The following is a 17,239-nucleotide window of genomic DNA, read 5'->3' on the forward strand; positions in this document are numbered from 1 at the left end:
TTCTGAAGTAGAGGGAAGAATACCAACCGGTTCCATCCAAAAGTTCTCTTAATCGAATTCTCCTGAAAAAATTTCGAAAACAAAAGGTAGACCAACAAACACTACACCAACACAGATCACTTTCTAAAAATCCATTTGATCTGACTCTAGGGACCTAAAAACGGATGTTCCTGCTGGAAATTAGAAATCAAAATGATTGCTATAGGCTTTACTATTCTTATGTTGTCAATAAAAGTATAAAAACGAGAAACAGTACTGTTAAAGAGAATTGTGGTTTACATTTTTAGATTATGTCTCAAGTTTTTGAGTGGGTCATTTTTTTTCTTTTAGACACAGTACAGAGGAATGGATACCTTCAATGACGATAAACAAAAGATTTTGTGTTCTTTTGAAAGCGCAGAATCCACAGCGCTGGCTGCAATATTCTTGTGATCTTTCTTGTTTCACCAATTCAATTCTAGATCATCTATTATAATCTAGCTCTATCCAACAAAGCCTAATCTATGCCTTCAAACTATCAAAACCTTCACTTGACAGCTTCCGCATCCCAAAATTGTTGGGGCTTCTTTATCTTGGGCGAGATCATCTGTAAAATAAAAAAAAGTCGATATTCTTCCAGTCGCTTAACTATTCTACACCATTATCATCTGTTGGTTTCTAAGCAACGCGATAAGTTGCGAGCCAAATCTGACAAACAAGCCATTGTATCAAATCGTATCAGTGAAATACGCCAGTTAGTAAAAAGTGGACATGTTGGCACATGATTATGTGACTAATTTTACCGCTCTCGACAAGGCTTAAGTTGCAGTTATTATTTTTTGTACAGAAGTTTTGTGGTGTGAAAAGTGGTTTTTGATAGCATAAGGAGAGTTGCTCCAATCAACTCCAAACCCCAAAGTTTATCAACTATATCTTAATTTAGTAAAAATTTGTTTATTTATATTGAGATGATTTCTACTTAACACAATTATTAAAAACATATGCAACACTAAATAGCAACAATAACGGTAATGTGGCGTAGAATGGCATACATATTTAGAATTATCACAGCGCTGAACGTATTAAAGCTTTAGATGGGTTTCCTTCCGTACTTGAGTTACCCGGGCAGTTACCATGACGACCTCCAACAATCTGCTGACAGTAAACAGTTCAGCTTTAATATCACTGCGTACCAAATATAAATTTCCTTACCTTTACCCACCTTGTACTTATATCATATATATATCCCAATTGTGGAAATAGAAATGAAATACCAGACATTTCATTGTGTTAGCTGTGGTATCGTAATAAAAGTGGTGAAGAAAAATTGTGTTGTGAATACTCGCCCCACAATCTACTGCTCCTCTCCGTTCTAATACATTTTCTAAAAATTCTGAATTTTCACTTACAAAGATACTTTTACATATGTTTGTAAAACCACACTCTTCATATAAATAATATTCTAGACCTTTAGTGGGTAGACGTATCTTCACCGAACTACGTTACTGCCCAAAAATAAAAATTTTTAGGAACAGGATTCGAATAAGTTATAAACATACCTGAATATAATTTACAAATGAGGAAGACCAAATCCGTTCTCCACCTTTTCGTGGTGTCTCCCAGATAACTGCTCCTAGAAGCAAGCTAAAGCACAGACGATATGAGTACTTGTCCAACAGCCAAGACTGAAGTAATCTTCAATCTCTCTCCTTCTTCTTCCCTAGTCCCTAGCCAAATCTAATGCGACCGATGCCGAAGAGTGAATCGCATACGAGTAACTGGGTCGAGTACGGTGCCACCAAGGTAGGTGCCCTTTTTTTTTGTAAAAGAAGCCTTTCTTGATTTGTTCTAGCTTCGTAGGGCATTAGAATAACCCCGGAAAGTCTGCATAATTACTAGTTAGAGGAGCGGATAAACTCTCTCTGTTTGAAAGGAGGGATTAACAGCTTTAGGGAATGGTTATCCAATTTTCCGACAGCTCCCTGGGAATTCTCTAGAGAGCCTGGACAGTTACCAGCGTTTAAAGAGGATGTATACCTTCCTTAGAACACTTTCAAATTTGGGATTCGATCTTTTGAATATAGGGGAAGAAAATACAACGGAATAAAGAAAAAATTGTTACCATTTCCGAAATACCAAAAATCCATTTAATGAAGCTTGTGAAATTTTGACCGCCAAGTTTTGCATAGGTCCCAATCAAAATATAAAATTTGAAGATCATGCGATTTTTAAGTTATTTTGTTCAAAGGCAATCTGATCACTTACTTAATTAAGTATACTTTTCTTTTATTGAAGGAAACTTCTCCCTGACAAAGATTATTTCATAATATGATTCCGTTTTTTTCAAAAATATTTCATTCATTAAATATTATACATTTAATAAAACCGTACATTGTATACCAATTGCACTTTGGAGGGTAGTTAACCCTCCGCATCCTTCCGTCCAAAAATGAATTTTTCCAGAAACGTTCCAAATGAACATCAACATCAACAACAAGAAAATCGAAAATCTCAAAACAGCGAAAAACTCATTCTTTATTTGAGAGGCAGGGATATCGAGGCAAACATTTTAACTCACTAATCACAATATCCAACTCAGTTTGTTAGTTCATGGCTATAATTGCTCAGCTAGAGTAGTGCCAGTGTAAAACTGTAAACTAATTCGTAACCAGCATAATTTTACTCTAATTTATACATAAATTGTTGGATTCATTTCGTCAAACTGGTTGAGTATCAATCTCAAAGTTGTCAAAACATGTTAATAATATATTTAATATATTAACGGATATATTTGCACCAGCTTTATTATCTATCTTGATTTGCATGTACTACATATGGCTTGAAATATGTAACCGCATAAATTACACACTCTGAACCATCCATAACTGAACAACCTCTCGTCACTGCCAGTTGTTACTCGTTAATTAACAAATTAAAGTCCTGAATATTTTAACTTATCGTTTCCTATCATGGCAATCGCAGAAAACATGTTTGGAATTCAGTTTTTAATTCATAAAATATTATATGTAACATAAATGCACGAAACACTGGAGTCCTGAAGTGTTCTAAAAGAAAACAGCTTTCTGTACAAATCAGTAAACCAAGTGCCAAAAAAAAGTTGATGTAAACAGGGACATCCCTGTCTCAAAAACCTAAGACCTGCATGATTGCATTACAAATAAGTAAAAAGACTTTTAGCCCTGTGTTGGTATTAAGAGAACCTCAAGTGTTAGTTTTAACAAGTTCTCAAATAAAAATTCAAGAACACAAAATTTATACTAAATGTAAAATTAAAATAAATAACAAAGACAAAATTTGATTAAAGAATGCATTATAACAGGAATAAATCAATTTTTAAAATTAAATCATGATAAGTTAATCTCGGGACATAGCTTAACTAAACGTCGAATATTAATTTGTGACATTTAAATTATAATTATTACTTTTGATCCATAATTATAAAAATTTCATTATAATTTACCTAATTTACTATTAAGTTCATGTTAAATTAAGTCTTTCTTACCTTGTTTAAAGGATTAAAATTATGGTTATCACAAAATTATTTGCTCTAAAACTGACTGCCACGCTTTAAGAATAAGTTATGCATACAACAAAATTGCGCTTCAAAACTGAAAAATATTCACAAAAATTAATAGAGAGGTAACATGTAAATGGTGCCAGTGGATGGCCTTATCAGCTGGTAAATAAAGGATATTTAGGCAGAGCGAGATGACGAAGGACATTTAGCCTAACTTAGATACGGATATTGAATTACATTTAATACTGCAAGCGTAAACAAAACAAACCTAAGTGTTCCAGGAATTAGCTTTTGCTCATAATCACTATTAACTTCTGTAATGAGCTATGTTTAAATCTTCTTCAATACTGTATCTAACAGGCTACAGCAAGCCCGAGCTTATTTCCAATTATTGCCTGTTAAAATTGGAGAACTATGCTTTATAATTGCCTTTGATTATTTATAAACCGCTAATAACAAATTACAAAAAAAAAAAATTAAAACATTACAAAAACCCAAATAAAAATCTCCACAGCGGACGATAAAAAAAAATTTATGAAAAATTACAAATTTAATGACTACTAAATGCAGTCACGTACCAAAAATTGCATTTTCTTAATTTAAAGTTTGCAACCAATTAGCAAACTGTTCGAACAAGTATAACTAGCGACGTCCACAATATTTTATTTGTAACCTCTATGAATTAGAAGAGTAAAGTCCGAAAAACTCGAAATAGCAACATGCTAAAGATGTAGGAAAAGTTGTAAATTTAAGTTCAAAAATTTCAATTTTCAATTCATTCCTATGTCAGACATTTTAATAAAATTAAAAGTCAAATTTTAAGATAAATCTAAGTTTACCAAATTTCTTCAAATAGTATAGACACGAAAACATTTGATTGTTTGAAAGGATATTTAAATAAATAAGACTTTTGATTTACTAATAAATCAGGAAAGGGTTTCTGCAATATGTACCAATCACTGGGTATCGTTCAGATCACACCTTAATATGAGTATATTGGTAACCGTCGCATAATTGTATATTAAATCTATGATCCAAAATAAGTCCATGTTTTATAAACATAATTGTTTTATATCTTTTCAGCATAAAATGTTCTTATTCCAGAAAATTGTATTTACCATCTAAACTTTATGGAAAAAATGTTCGTTGAGAATATAAAGTTAATAGAAAATCAGCGAAACCATTTTCAAGAACAAAAAAAGGGAAAATCATTGCAAAATACTACTTGAGAGGTTTTGTTGGAACTTCTATCAGATCCCAAGAGGATTCCCAAACGAAATGCCAAGTTTTAGCTCCCTGATAATTTTAATTTTTAAGCTAAAGGGATAACATCCATAATACACGCATGTATTATGCCACTTTTCCTTATTCAAGGAACCTGATAACAGATATTTTCTGTTAAAACGCAATTTCGAAGTTTTGACATAAACGTAGTACTTTTCTTACTAGTAGTAATAAGGAAGGAAAAAATATCCGCACCAAAAATTATAAGTTGCGTGGAAGTAAAAAAGAAAATACAATTACGTGCTCCTAAAAGCTTTAACTAAGGGCTCCTGTGTATGTAATTTACGCAACTCGAGGAAGCAAAATTAAACCTAAAAACCGCGCCAGAAGGAAGAAACTAAAACAAATATGATTGGTCCAGTGTAATTTGCTCCGAGGGTAATCTTGAGCGAGAAAACAGCTTTTCCTGTTACTTTCCTCCAAGGAATAAGAAAATCATCCTTACCAGTTCTAAACTGAGTTAGAAAAAGAGAGGAGACGAAAATTACTTAATTGCGTTAATTAATTTATCATTTGCCTAGCCACTTTTTTAATTAATAAAGACATCCATTTTATAATTTAAGCTTCTAGTAAGTTACATTTAATGAGTTGAGACATGATGGAAAGTTTAAAGAAGGGAAACAAAAGTCAGTCTGATTTATTTATTTCCAAAATTCCTAATCACCCAATGAATTTCAAAAAGATTAGGCTAATCTGTTATTCAAGTTTTTCTTTAAAATGTTTACTTAGAATTTTGGGCGAGTTTAGGTATAGGCGACTAAGAAATGATAAATAGATTCGGCCAAGATAAGAGAATGATATAAATTATATGTCCTTGTAGTGCGTAAGATCGGATTCCCGATGGATTCAAGAGAAGAAGGCATGGTGATAAGGAAATTGGCACAATCGAAGAAGCTTGAGAAAAGCGTCATCGAACGAACACCTGCACAAAGTTGAAAGACAAAATCCTACAACACCTTAAGAGTAGATACCCCAAAGAAAACAACTGCAACTACGTTTAGGAAGCAAAATCTAGATTTTGGACTTATAATTTTAACACTCATAGGGCCAAAACAAATCGGACGATAACCTGAAAAAGAAATGATGGGAGCTCTTGACGATAGTAGTTAGTAGATTTGTGGAATTGTCTTATTTAGCCAATCTACCTAACTCCTCTTATCGCGACGTATTACATTAAACTGGAACCGAAAGAATTTCCTTGTCAGAAGATACTTCTAGAACAATCCAGCACCAAGTTCGAGTTAAGACACAAGAATGGCCATTGGCGAATCCAGAACGTTCGTTTAGGAAGGGGAGAATCTAATAACGGGATGAGCCGAGATCGAAAAGTGAAGTCTGTAGGTTTAAAAATCTACAGATTGTTTTTTGTTTGGGTGTTTCATTAAAACTGATATAGAATATCTGTAGATATTGGCAATAATACTGAAGAAAGATCAGAAGTCAGTTGATTTGTCGGCAATGTGCTTAACACTGCTAAAAAGAGAAACCTAATTGTTTTCAATATTATTGATTTAGGGTTTCCCAATTGGAGCCTAAAGGGAATCATCATTTAATCTTAAGAATGATTTGACTACTCATTGTCTTCTTCGATTTTTGTTCGTTCTTCGCATGTAGTTAATTTAGTGAAAGATTTAAAATATTTTAATTAAATTTAATCGACATTGCAACAAGAAAACTTTGAAGCGTGAAGCAAGTAAAGGTAGTTTTTACTTCATCAATATGTAATGAACATTACAAAGGAGGCGATCGTCTCCTTCGCCCCTCTAGATACAACCTGCCTTCAGAACAGGCAAAAATCTGGTGGGAACACATATAGGACTTCTTCTCTTGTCACACTTATACGATTACGTTTACGTAATTACAATTTCCAGAAACTTGGGATTCCTTCTAAAAATATATTTGACATTCATATTATTCATGTTCGCAATAACAAAACTATTTTCGAAAAAAGTCGGGATGAACCTAGAAGAAATGTTTAATTTGAACTTTGTGTTATTTTCGATTCCGAGTTATTGTAGCAAAATAGTCACATGCTCATGAAGAGAGAGAAAGGATAGATTTTAAAACCTCTTAACATTCTCAGGGAGCCTCTAACTGAATATTTCCGATGAAAAGTTAAAAATAGGAAATGGGTAGTATTCTAACACTTTCTTTGTTAAAAATTAGATTTAATGAAAAGGTACATCTACCCCTTTTGTTGGAAACATTCGAAAAACCAGTTTTGATAGGATTCTGGACAATGGGAAGAGTGATCTCAGGCACATCTCTAATTTATTTGAGCGGAAATTGTCTCGCTCAAACCCTACCTAAATGTTGATTGGCAGATTATCGAAATAACTGGACCAAATGATTAATTGGTTTTTATCCAAAAGTTCGAGGTTATAATTGAAATTCCACTCGTACTCAAACGAATTTTTCTCTAGTGCTTTCGTTTTATTTTGCCAGATTTAAACTTCAGAGCTAAAAATCTTTTGATCATTGAATATTCCAGTATACCATTTGGTTCTTAAATTAATATTTACTCTAAGTAAGGACAATTTATACCTTTACCTCTTAACCATTTGTATTCAGTAAATATAGAATTAGTACTTTGTACATTTTGAAGAATACGGCGTGAATAAACACTTCTATTTATTTTCAAGGTTTACTTATAGAGAGTAATTTCTACTTACCAATAATATTTTTCACATCTTTGCTTCATATTCTAAAACTTTTGTATGACAATAGTCTTGCCTTTTATTTGAGTGAATAAATGGTGGTCCACTAAAGTGGAATATCAAAAATAAACTTGCCGTCAATAATGTCGGAAAAATTACCTCAGCGATATAACGTAGGGAAACTCGAGCTGCCATCTTCGTTACAAAAAGAGAAGAGGTTACAAAATTGTTATCGATCATTGTTATAATAGAATTAATGGGCAAGGCATATTTTCTGTCAACAGAGTGATCTTAATTTTTATTTTTCCTAAGGTTGGTGTGGCCAAAGAAAATCTAAACTAAAAAACATAATGTAGGTATGTGTCAAATAATTTATATAAGTCGGTGCCCCAGACAACCTCTAGCTTATCTCCACTCTCTTTCCTCACACTTACATATTGTCGCTCCGCAGACGACATAATTTTTAACCCAAACCAACTTCTTTCAAGAACAACTTGAATATTTCTAAGGTCAGATTGGTTTTGATGTAGCAACTTCATTGTTCCAATTTAAAACCCCTATTGTACCCCTACAGTGTATCACTTATAAAAACGTGTTGGTGGAGACTTATATTGACCAAAGGATTTTATGAAATGTCATACCTTGCTGATCCCTTCTTATATCCCACAGCGCCGCATACCAAGTATATTTTTTCACCAGGCTTTAAGGTTTTGCTTTCGTGTATGCTTTGGTCATTAATGAAGTAAACTTAACAAGATGAGCATTTTAATTATGTCCGTACTTCGAATTGCTAAAAAGAGCCCCGTCCGGTAAATCTAAGATCAATGTTTCCAGATTTAAGATTTGAACAACGAAATATTAAAAAAAAAAATGAAGATATACATAAAGGATGGTAACTTAAACTAACGAACAGCTTTTTCATATTGTAAAAAGTGTATGTTACTCAGTTTATACCATGATTTCTTTTGTGTCAGTGTAGATTCAAAATGTTTAAGAGTAATACTTTTGTGTGGCTTGTAAGGAACGAAATTTTTCTGGACTCTCCAGCAGTGTTTTAATATCCTGCGCCTTCGACTGGGAGCAGCAGTTTTGACATAATCGGTTAGTGATAAATTAATCAAAACGTGTTAAATTCTTTGTATGAAGTACTGAAAATTAAAAATGAGTTGAGAAAACAAATTTAGAAATTAAATAAATTGAGTGCTAATGGTAAATTTTGTATAGTTACATTCTACAGAACAAAATGATCCAGCATTGAACAAGAAATCTACCAATGAAATAACGTGCACCAAGAGTTTTTTGTGCATTTTGCTGCACTAATCATTTGTCTAAGTAAAGTGACCATTCATGGTGTTTCTATCTTGCTATTTCAATTTGCTCTCCTGGGAAACATACAGATCATTTGTCTCCTAGGTCAGGAAAGAAAAGATTTCTACTTCTCCCCTTCATTGCCTTTTACAGATTCAATACTTTAAGTTTTAAAATATGTCGAAGCTTTGAACAATTTATTCCTCTGCATTTCTCGACAGGAAAACAATTTTTAAATTAAACTAAAAGATATTGCGATTTATTTAATTTAATGGGAGGCTTTTAATAAACCACAGTAATGAAAACGTCCTATTACTGGGGAAACTATCGTTTTACCTCCCCAAGTACCTAGTATTTACCAAGTATTGTTACTGTGAATTAAATATATTGCTTAAATTAACACAATATTGCCACGTAGATCTATAAAAATTAGCGAAAAAGAAATTGTGTATATTAATTCATTATATTATTACTTTATTTTTTTTTATATATTTAAGGCACGTCGACAACTGAGGTCATAGGCGCCCGGAGCTTTTTTTGGTGCACTATCGGCTTCCGGACAATGTTATCTCGTTACAGACAACACTGTCCGGACAGATGATTAATTTACTCGTATGTCTATGTTTGGAGAAGCCTTGGACGGTATTTAACATGGGTATAATATTTGAAACTATAATGGCCAAGTTGAAGAAAATTGGATAAGGTGCATGTCACTTTTCTGACAAGGTCTTTTGTTTTGCCTTTCCCCCACCCCCAGATTTTCTTATGATAATTAAATTTTGTGAACAGAGTACAAGCAAGTAAATTCAATACTTTTTCTAGGCTCCATTAAAAAGATGAGTGAGAAGTCAAGCCTTCCTCTGACCCTGGAGGACCATTTCAGTTTACTGAGTGATTTTAGCAAATGAAAAATATTTAAGAGTTGGAAATGTGTAACCAAAATTCCGAAATGTTAGAATAAGCATTGCTAGTCAATGGAATCATGACAAAATAGTAATAGTAAGCCTTTTTGAGTTTTCTGTAATTTTCTTGGCAGTCGACAAAAAAATCTTTATTTGAACTTGGTTGTAACATATTTTAGATCTAACACTTTCGAATGTTGAAAAAAAAAATTAATTACAGTAAGAGAAATTGTGTATTTGCTACAGATGGTTGTTTTTTTACTTAAAGAACTTCAAAAACAAATCAGGAAAATGTAACATCTTAGTTTAAATTAGAAGCTTTGAAGTTTTCAAATTAGACTAATGGAAAATAATAAATTATGAGATGCATAACATTTAAACAAAAATCATTATATTATCAAACCAATGCTTAAAAAACTTAACTAAATTTGTAAATCCTAACTAAAGAATGTAAATTTCTTAAGTTGTCTGTTACTTAACAGATCGCATTCAAACTAAGTTAAGAATTATCGTGTATTGCTTAATGTTCAGATTTTGTACATCTGCTGCAATAATTGCTTCAAAGTAATAAACATTTAAGAAATGAATTGTACTAACTGCGATCTGAAAAACTTTCTCTTATACAACTTCATTTTCTTAAAACTTATAATTTTTACTGTAAGTTGTTTTCTTCAACATAATTTCTTTGTAATGTAATATAATCATTACTAGGCAAAGAAAAAGTGAAAATTTGAAGCAAATAATTTCATACTATCATAATTAATTTATTAAGTATAGTGATTTAAGTAAAATATCAATAATGTAGGAATACCGCAGAAAATGTTTAGTAAACAGGTGTTCAAATTATTTTGATATATTTAAATAAATGGTTGTAAAATAAACAAACTCCTTATCTATTGAACTACTGGATCAATATTTATTAAAGATATTTTTTGTGAGATAGATAAATGATGTTTTAAGGCAGATATAATTTTGAAATAGTTTATAAGATTATTACTATCTTTGATTGGAAGTGTTAACTTGGTTTTTTACTTTCTCATACTTTTTTTAGAAATTAGGAAATCTGCCTTTTGCGGTACCTTCTCTTACACGAACATGAGGAAGTAAAAACTTTTTAATCTGTTTTAATCTTATGAATTCATTCTAAATTGAATTGATTGTGAATTCCTGGTTTTCCCGTCATAGCTCGCATACAGTAGAGATTAGGTTCTTTATATACAAACAAATGATTACAATTTTTAATTATAATAGATTAAGAAAATGTTTGATCAGTTCTGAGAACCTTCATCAATTTAATTTGAGGCATTATACATTTTAAAGAATCAAGCACTGGATTAATTTTAATAATAATTAATCTAGAAATATTTTATTCCCAATCGAATTAAATGAACATGACCTTTAAATTGTGTTCGTAAACAGATACAATGAGTTATACTACTCAACTGATGATTGAAAACAACAATCAATTGTCCTGGAAGCAATCATTCGATTTCAATAGTTTTCAGCCTCTATTGATTGCCAATTTCAGTATGATGAATCTTATTCGTGTTTGCCAATCATATAACACATTCATTCATCTCTAAAGTTCATTGAATTCTCTCAATTTGTTATTTATCAACCAATAATAGAACATAACATTGTTATCATTACCATTTAGGTAAACAAATACTCAATTCTATTTAAATTAATTCATTTCCAATTAAGAACCATCTCATTATAGCCTGTTTATTATTTTTCTACAGGTACGATCATGACATTGTTTTTGTTTTCATAAACTAATTCTACTGCAGTGGGACTCAAAATTATCTATTTTGTTATCCTTAACTGATGTTAAGTATGATTACTCCCTCTTTAGCACTTCCGCGATATGAAACTAATTAGCCAGATACTTAAGAGGGGTGTACGGGATAAATAACCTTCTCTAGACTTAAACTTCTCTTCTTAAATTATTTTGGAGAAGAAGGAGACTCTCCTGAGCTAAAAGAAACTGGGAGGATCTTAAGATGGTTTAATTCTTCTCGAGATAACTACCCTCTAATAGTCAGATATGCTAAAGATAGAACTGTGGAGAAGTATTTGCGTTATAATACTTGATTCCTCGCTAGGATATTTCTATTTCTAGTGAAAACTCAGTATAGGAATTTTGGCATGAGTGCAATCTTTCTCTAAACAGGATTAAGAAAAGAATTCAATTTTAAAATTATAAATTGTAATGCTAATTCGCCGATTGTGAGTCAAAACAAATTCGATGTTCTACCGACTTGAAAGACCTATGCTTAGAGGATAAACAAGTCTTGTAAGACCAGTGTCAAGATTAAACAAATTCAAGTATTCATTCAATGAGATAGACATTTTAAGTGACCTCTCGTGCATTGTTTGGTTGAAGGAGTATTAATAGAATACTTGTAGATCTATAATCTTTAATAGAAATATTTTATCAGGAAAATTCATTTTAGAATACTTCTCTAAAAAATGTACTTTCATCTCCAGTATAATAACATTACAAATTTGAAGCACATCATTCAAAGTTTTACTTTACTTAAAGATTTTTTTTTGGATTTTCGTGCTTTTTTGAAAATGGTTCTGAATTTCTTTAAACTTTGTGTGTCCACATACATCATATAGATTTATTACATTTTTTTAAGGACATATTATAGCTGACTTAGAGATGGGTACAGTTAATCTTTCTTCTAAAGTGCTATTTTAATGTATTATAAGGTTCTAAAGCATTATACATTTTATTATCGATTTCAGGGGGTCCGTAATGTTCTATGTTGAAAAGGTGATAAGTATTTATTGATTTAGATATAAAGTGATAATTGCAATCACTAATTGAGTGGTCTGCTAAGAGTAGCTATAAAATATTTTATGCTTCAATTATTAAAGTTACTTTATTTGTTAACTAGAATATTTATTCTACATTTAAATAATCTATAATTACAAATACATGTATTTTTATAAAAATTTGGAAACATTACTGAAATTTTTTAAATGTACTTTCTTACTTTATAGAAAGAGATCTGGCTCTTGAATCTTCAACAAATTTTCAATCCGTTTGTGGTTTAAACTGTATCGAAGTTGTTAATTTGTTGATAAGGCTGAACTTATTGAAAATTCCTCGCGGTTGGATTTGAATTTTACCAAAGGAGTTAAAAATACTTTACTTCCATTCACAAGTATAAACATTTATGAAAAAATGTTTTCAACGTCAGTAACAGTTAAGAGAAAAACTGAATCGGCTGGATATCCACATGACATGGGCGACATCAGATTTCGGGTTATTATCTTTATTAATAATATTATCCTTTTAAAATTGTTTAAGAGTTTTACGTTTTTAAAAATATTATTCTGGAAAGGGGTTCGTGGAACAAAAAAAAAGCTTAAAAGGCCTATCTGTTGCAGCCTGGAAAGCTCCGAGGGCGCAGATGGACGGGTTTCCGTTACAACAGCCGCCAGATCTTCGCTGCTAGGGCCGAGTGTTCCTGCTCGCCCAATGCCTAACCACCTCCCAAGATGCCTCCTTCAACCGCCCAAGTAGATAGCTAGCATCCCATGCTAGAAAACTATCTCCTTAAATTCTAGTTCCTGCTTCTCTTCGTGACCCTACCTAAGTCTCATAAATGAAAAGAGAAACATGAGCAAGAAGGAAGTAGGGAAACGGTAGCCACTTCCCGTTTAGTGTGTGCCCTTAGAGGTTTTTAAAAATCTCTTTCTCATAGTCTTTCTTATTTTCAGTTTGTCAGAGCTCTACACAGTTCAACAAACAAAAAATTCTTTCATAAAATTATATCAGGTACCACCACGGGCATCTAGTAATAAAGTTTTTTTCAAAATTAATCAGAAAGTAGATTGAACAGATTAACACTGTATTAAATATTAGATTTTTCAGTGTTTTCACGGAAAATTGCTCTTACAAAGAATAAGCAAAAGTGATTAACTTTCACAACCTGTGTTGTAAAAGCTTGGTTGAGCAAAAGTGATGATCGTGTAATCCTGACGCAAGTATTAAAATTTTAATATTTTTTTCAGGTGCTCGGTAATTAGGTGGTTTTAAAGAAAATCGATCGTCCGGGGAAGTGCCATTTTTGGTGCAGTTTTTCTTCTTATCCCGATTTTTTTTTTTTTTTTTAAACTTCGTATATTATATATATGGACACTTTTATTTCAGTGAAAATTCATTTAATTATTTTTGACGAAGTATAATGTTTCAAAGCGCAATTTCCATGTATGGTGTTAACTCTTAAATACGTTATCGTTAAGAACACAATTCTGAGCTTGTAAGAAAGCTTGAAACTGGAAAGTTTTATTTTTTGGTTTCCTCCTCTCCATTTTCTATATAAAGATACCAATTTTCTTAGTTTTCTTTAACTTATTAATGAGAAAATAATGAAGAGTCGGCATACCTCTAGGTAATATTACAACTATTCAAATTCTCAGTTTAAAGTTTCATAAGGAGAGAAAGTAGTATTTATTTTTGTTTACAGATTATGTAAAAATAAGAAAAAAAATCCATTATTTGTAGAATGCTTGAATAATACAATTTTTGAAATATTCCATTTTGTAAATTTAAAGAAATCCATATTAAAAAAAAATCAAAATCAATAAAAGATTTACTGAAGCGTTATCAATGAATTGTGAACATTTTTTCAGTTAATGTTAAATGTTACGATTAATGAATTAAAAATATATTTTTTAGTTCAAATAAAAAATTAAACCAGAAAAAACGCCACATTGTAATTATTATAATTTTTTATAAACTAAAAATCAAAACGAACTCCATATAAAAGGAGTTGCTCTGTAAAGGTGAGGCTTTATCGAGGAGTAGGATACAGGTACTTATTGAAGTATGGTACCAGCGAGAAACGGTACTAAGAGCGATGTGTTTTTCTTTCTTTCTTTGTAGATAGTACCCAATTTAAAGAAAGACAAAGATTTGATTTACCAATGGTTTTGGACTAAATTATAAATATATTGTTATTAAAATTATAGCTTCATTAATTTTAAAATATAGTAATACTGACCTAATATGTCTTCCCCATGTTAATATTTTTTCGTTTTGTTTTTTTTTTTAGATGGCCAGCTTGTCTGGGTGAAAAATGAATTGAAGTGAAAAAAAAGAAATTAAATAAATCGATAAACAAAAAAGAAAATGATTTTTCTTTTTTTTTTTGTTCCGGGGAGAAAAATAAATATAGGATGCGAGCCAAAAAGAAAATTTCTTAAAGGGCGTACACGAGTTTAGGAGGTCCGAGACAAAACTGACGAGCTAGTGACTGGGCGAGATTCACGCGTGCGCTTTAGGGCGCAACCCTTCACATTAAAAAAGGGGGGCTATTTTCCCCTTTGGCCCTTTATCTTCTTTTTCATAAAATAATAATACAATAAAAAAAAACCTGAACTTTGTTTTTTATTGCTGTTGTCCAAGGCAAACCTTTTAGGGTATTGTTTTTTAGTAAACGTGAAAACGTCTGGCCAAAAAAAAAGAAAAGACCTGTACTGCACATTAATCATTTTAAGACTAATGTATTATGTGATTTTTTTTCTGACATATTTAAATTTATTTTAAATTGACTTCCTGTCACTTATAAAAACTTGTTTTTTTTTACCCCTAAAACAAAGAGGGGAAAAAAATAATTTTTATCAAAATGGAAAATCTCTTTTCTGTCCTAGGACTCGCAGGGAACAGTACTCCGACCGAGGTCTGTAATAACCGGTATTGATTTGTTCAGGCCCAACCTGTTGGACCAGAGCTGTCTCTTTCTACTGCCTCCCACCATACACTACATCCCACACCTTACAGTTTCCCGTTGCCGATGCTACCCCTCTTGATCTCGGTTGCTCAGTCAACACTACTACCATTAGCATCATAGGGGTCACGTCTGTTTCTACTGAATGGGCGCTCTCACAAAAGAGACTAATTCGTTGGCTGTCTTTTTTCATGTATGCTAATATTGTTGTTTATTGTAAGTACTTCAGGGGAGGGTCTCTGCAAAAGATGGTTCTCTCTAATGTACACTTGTCGTGAAAGCCCTGTTGAATATCAGCAGCTGAAGCAGTTAAAGACAAGAAGACAGGTTTTTTTTATGTTTTCTTTTTGCACATAAACAGGAGTTCGTTAAAGTAACAAAGGCCAGCTGCTCAGTCAAATCAAGCAGTGGAGCTAGAATGTCTTATAGTAAGTTAGTACTAAATAAACTTGAAGAACTTCTTCTTGAAGATTATGCAGCGAATAGAAAAAGACCAAGATGATTGTCTGACTACTCAGTATGTGGTGCTGGTAAGACATCAAACCAATTTGGACCTCCTGCAGAAAATCACTTCATGGAAGTACTACAAAGTCTGGAACTTCTTAAAAATAGGTTTCTGCGACATTAATAACATTTAACATCTAACTTTAATAACATTGTTCTTTACAGTACTAAGTATAAACCCTTAGAAACTATTTTGCAAATTCCTGGTTGTGGGCCAGTTCAGGAAGTACATATTCAGAATAAGTAAATCTATTTTGGAAATTTGCTACTAGACGCAATGCTAGTTAACCGAATTGAAAGAGGTTTTTTGGTAAGGGATACAGGTATACAGCCCCAAAACAAAAGTTACAACTAGAATGGATATTTATCTACTCCATCAATGCTGAAATATATCGAAAAGAAAGCCAGTTCAGTCACTTGAAAAAAGTTTTCCGCAAATGACAACAGAAGTAAATGGCTACTCGAGATGTTAAAACCAGGGTGGGGCCTTTTCTATTCACACGCTTCTGAAATCAAAGGAAATATTAGGAAAAGTCATATAGTTTGTCCAGTTTAAAGGGTTTTCCAACTTACAACAAGAAGTAAACAGGGCAACAAGTGATGTTAGAACCAAAGTGGACCTTTTTTATTCTCATACTGCTAAAAACGAAGGAAATATTTAAAAATGTGATATAGTTAGGCCACTTTAAAGGGTAATTCTGCTTATGACAAAAGAACGGCCAACACGAGATGTTAGTACCTGGATGGAAATTTTGTATACACATACTGCTGAAAACAAAGGCAATATTAGCAAATATGATAGAGTTTGGCCAGTTTAAAGGGTTTTTCCGCTTATGACAAGAAGTACAAAGGATAACGCAAGATATTAGAACCTGGATGGACCATTTTCTATTCACATACTGCTAAAACGAAGGAAATATAAGGTAATGTAATATAGCTAGGCCAGTTTAAAGGGTTTTTCCGCATATGACAAGAAGTACAAAAGCTAACACGAGATGTTAGAACCTAGATGGGCCCTTTTCTACTCACATAGTGCTAAAACGAAGGAAATATAAGGAAATGTAATATAGCTAGGCCAGTTTAAAGGGTTTTTCCGCATATGACAAGAAGTACAATGGCTAACACTAGATGTTAGAACCTAGATAGACACTACTCACATAGTGCTAAAACGAAGGAAATGTAATATAGCTAGGCCAGTTTAAGGGGGTTTTCCGCTTATGACAAGAAGTACAAATACTAACACGGAATGTTAGAACCTGGATGGACCATTTACTATTCACATACTGCTAAAAACCAAAGAAATATTACGAAAATTTATTT

General features: G+C 32.1%; 1 protein-coding gene and 1 long non-coding RNA gene across 7 annotated transcripts in view; one reads left to right on the plus strand and one right to left on the minus strand.

Annotated features, from left to right (window-relative positions):
• LOC141458730 (probable G-protein coupled receptor CG31760) overlaps positions 1-14,934 on the minus strand; it is a 54,977-nt gene extending 40,043 nt beyond the window's left edge. For 2 of the 6 annotated variants that reach the window (XM_074137097.1, XM_074137091.1), the window contains exon 1: positions 14,690-14,934. The gene's annotated coding sequence lies outside the window, so the exon portion shown is untranslated. Of the gene's footprint in view, positions 1-353; positions 587-1,538; positions 1,624-3,502; positions 3,609-3,785; positions 3,913-7,473; positions 7,630-14,689 lie in introns of those variants that run through there. The other 4 variants (XM_074137093.1, XM_074137094.1, XM_074137092.1 and 1 more) reach the window with 4 other exon arrangements.
• Positions 7,666-12,674, plus strand: LOC141458733 (uncharacterized). The gene is made up of 3 exons (XR_012461153.1): positions 7,666-7,814; positions 8,438-8,559; positions 9,589-12,674. It is a non-coding gene; the product is annotated as an uncharacterized lncRNA (long non-coding RNA).
• Positions 14,935-17,239: the final 2,305 nt, after the last annotated feature.

This window comes from Rhodnius prolixus, unplaced genomic scaffold (genome assembly GCF_049639745.1).
Source record: "Rhodnius prolixus isolate KJV_2025 unplaced genomic scaffold, Rpr scaffold_5, whole genome shotgun sequence".
NCBI lineage: Eukaryota > Metazoa > Arthropoda > Insecta > Hemiptera > Reduviidae > Rhodnius > Rhodnius prolixus.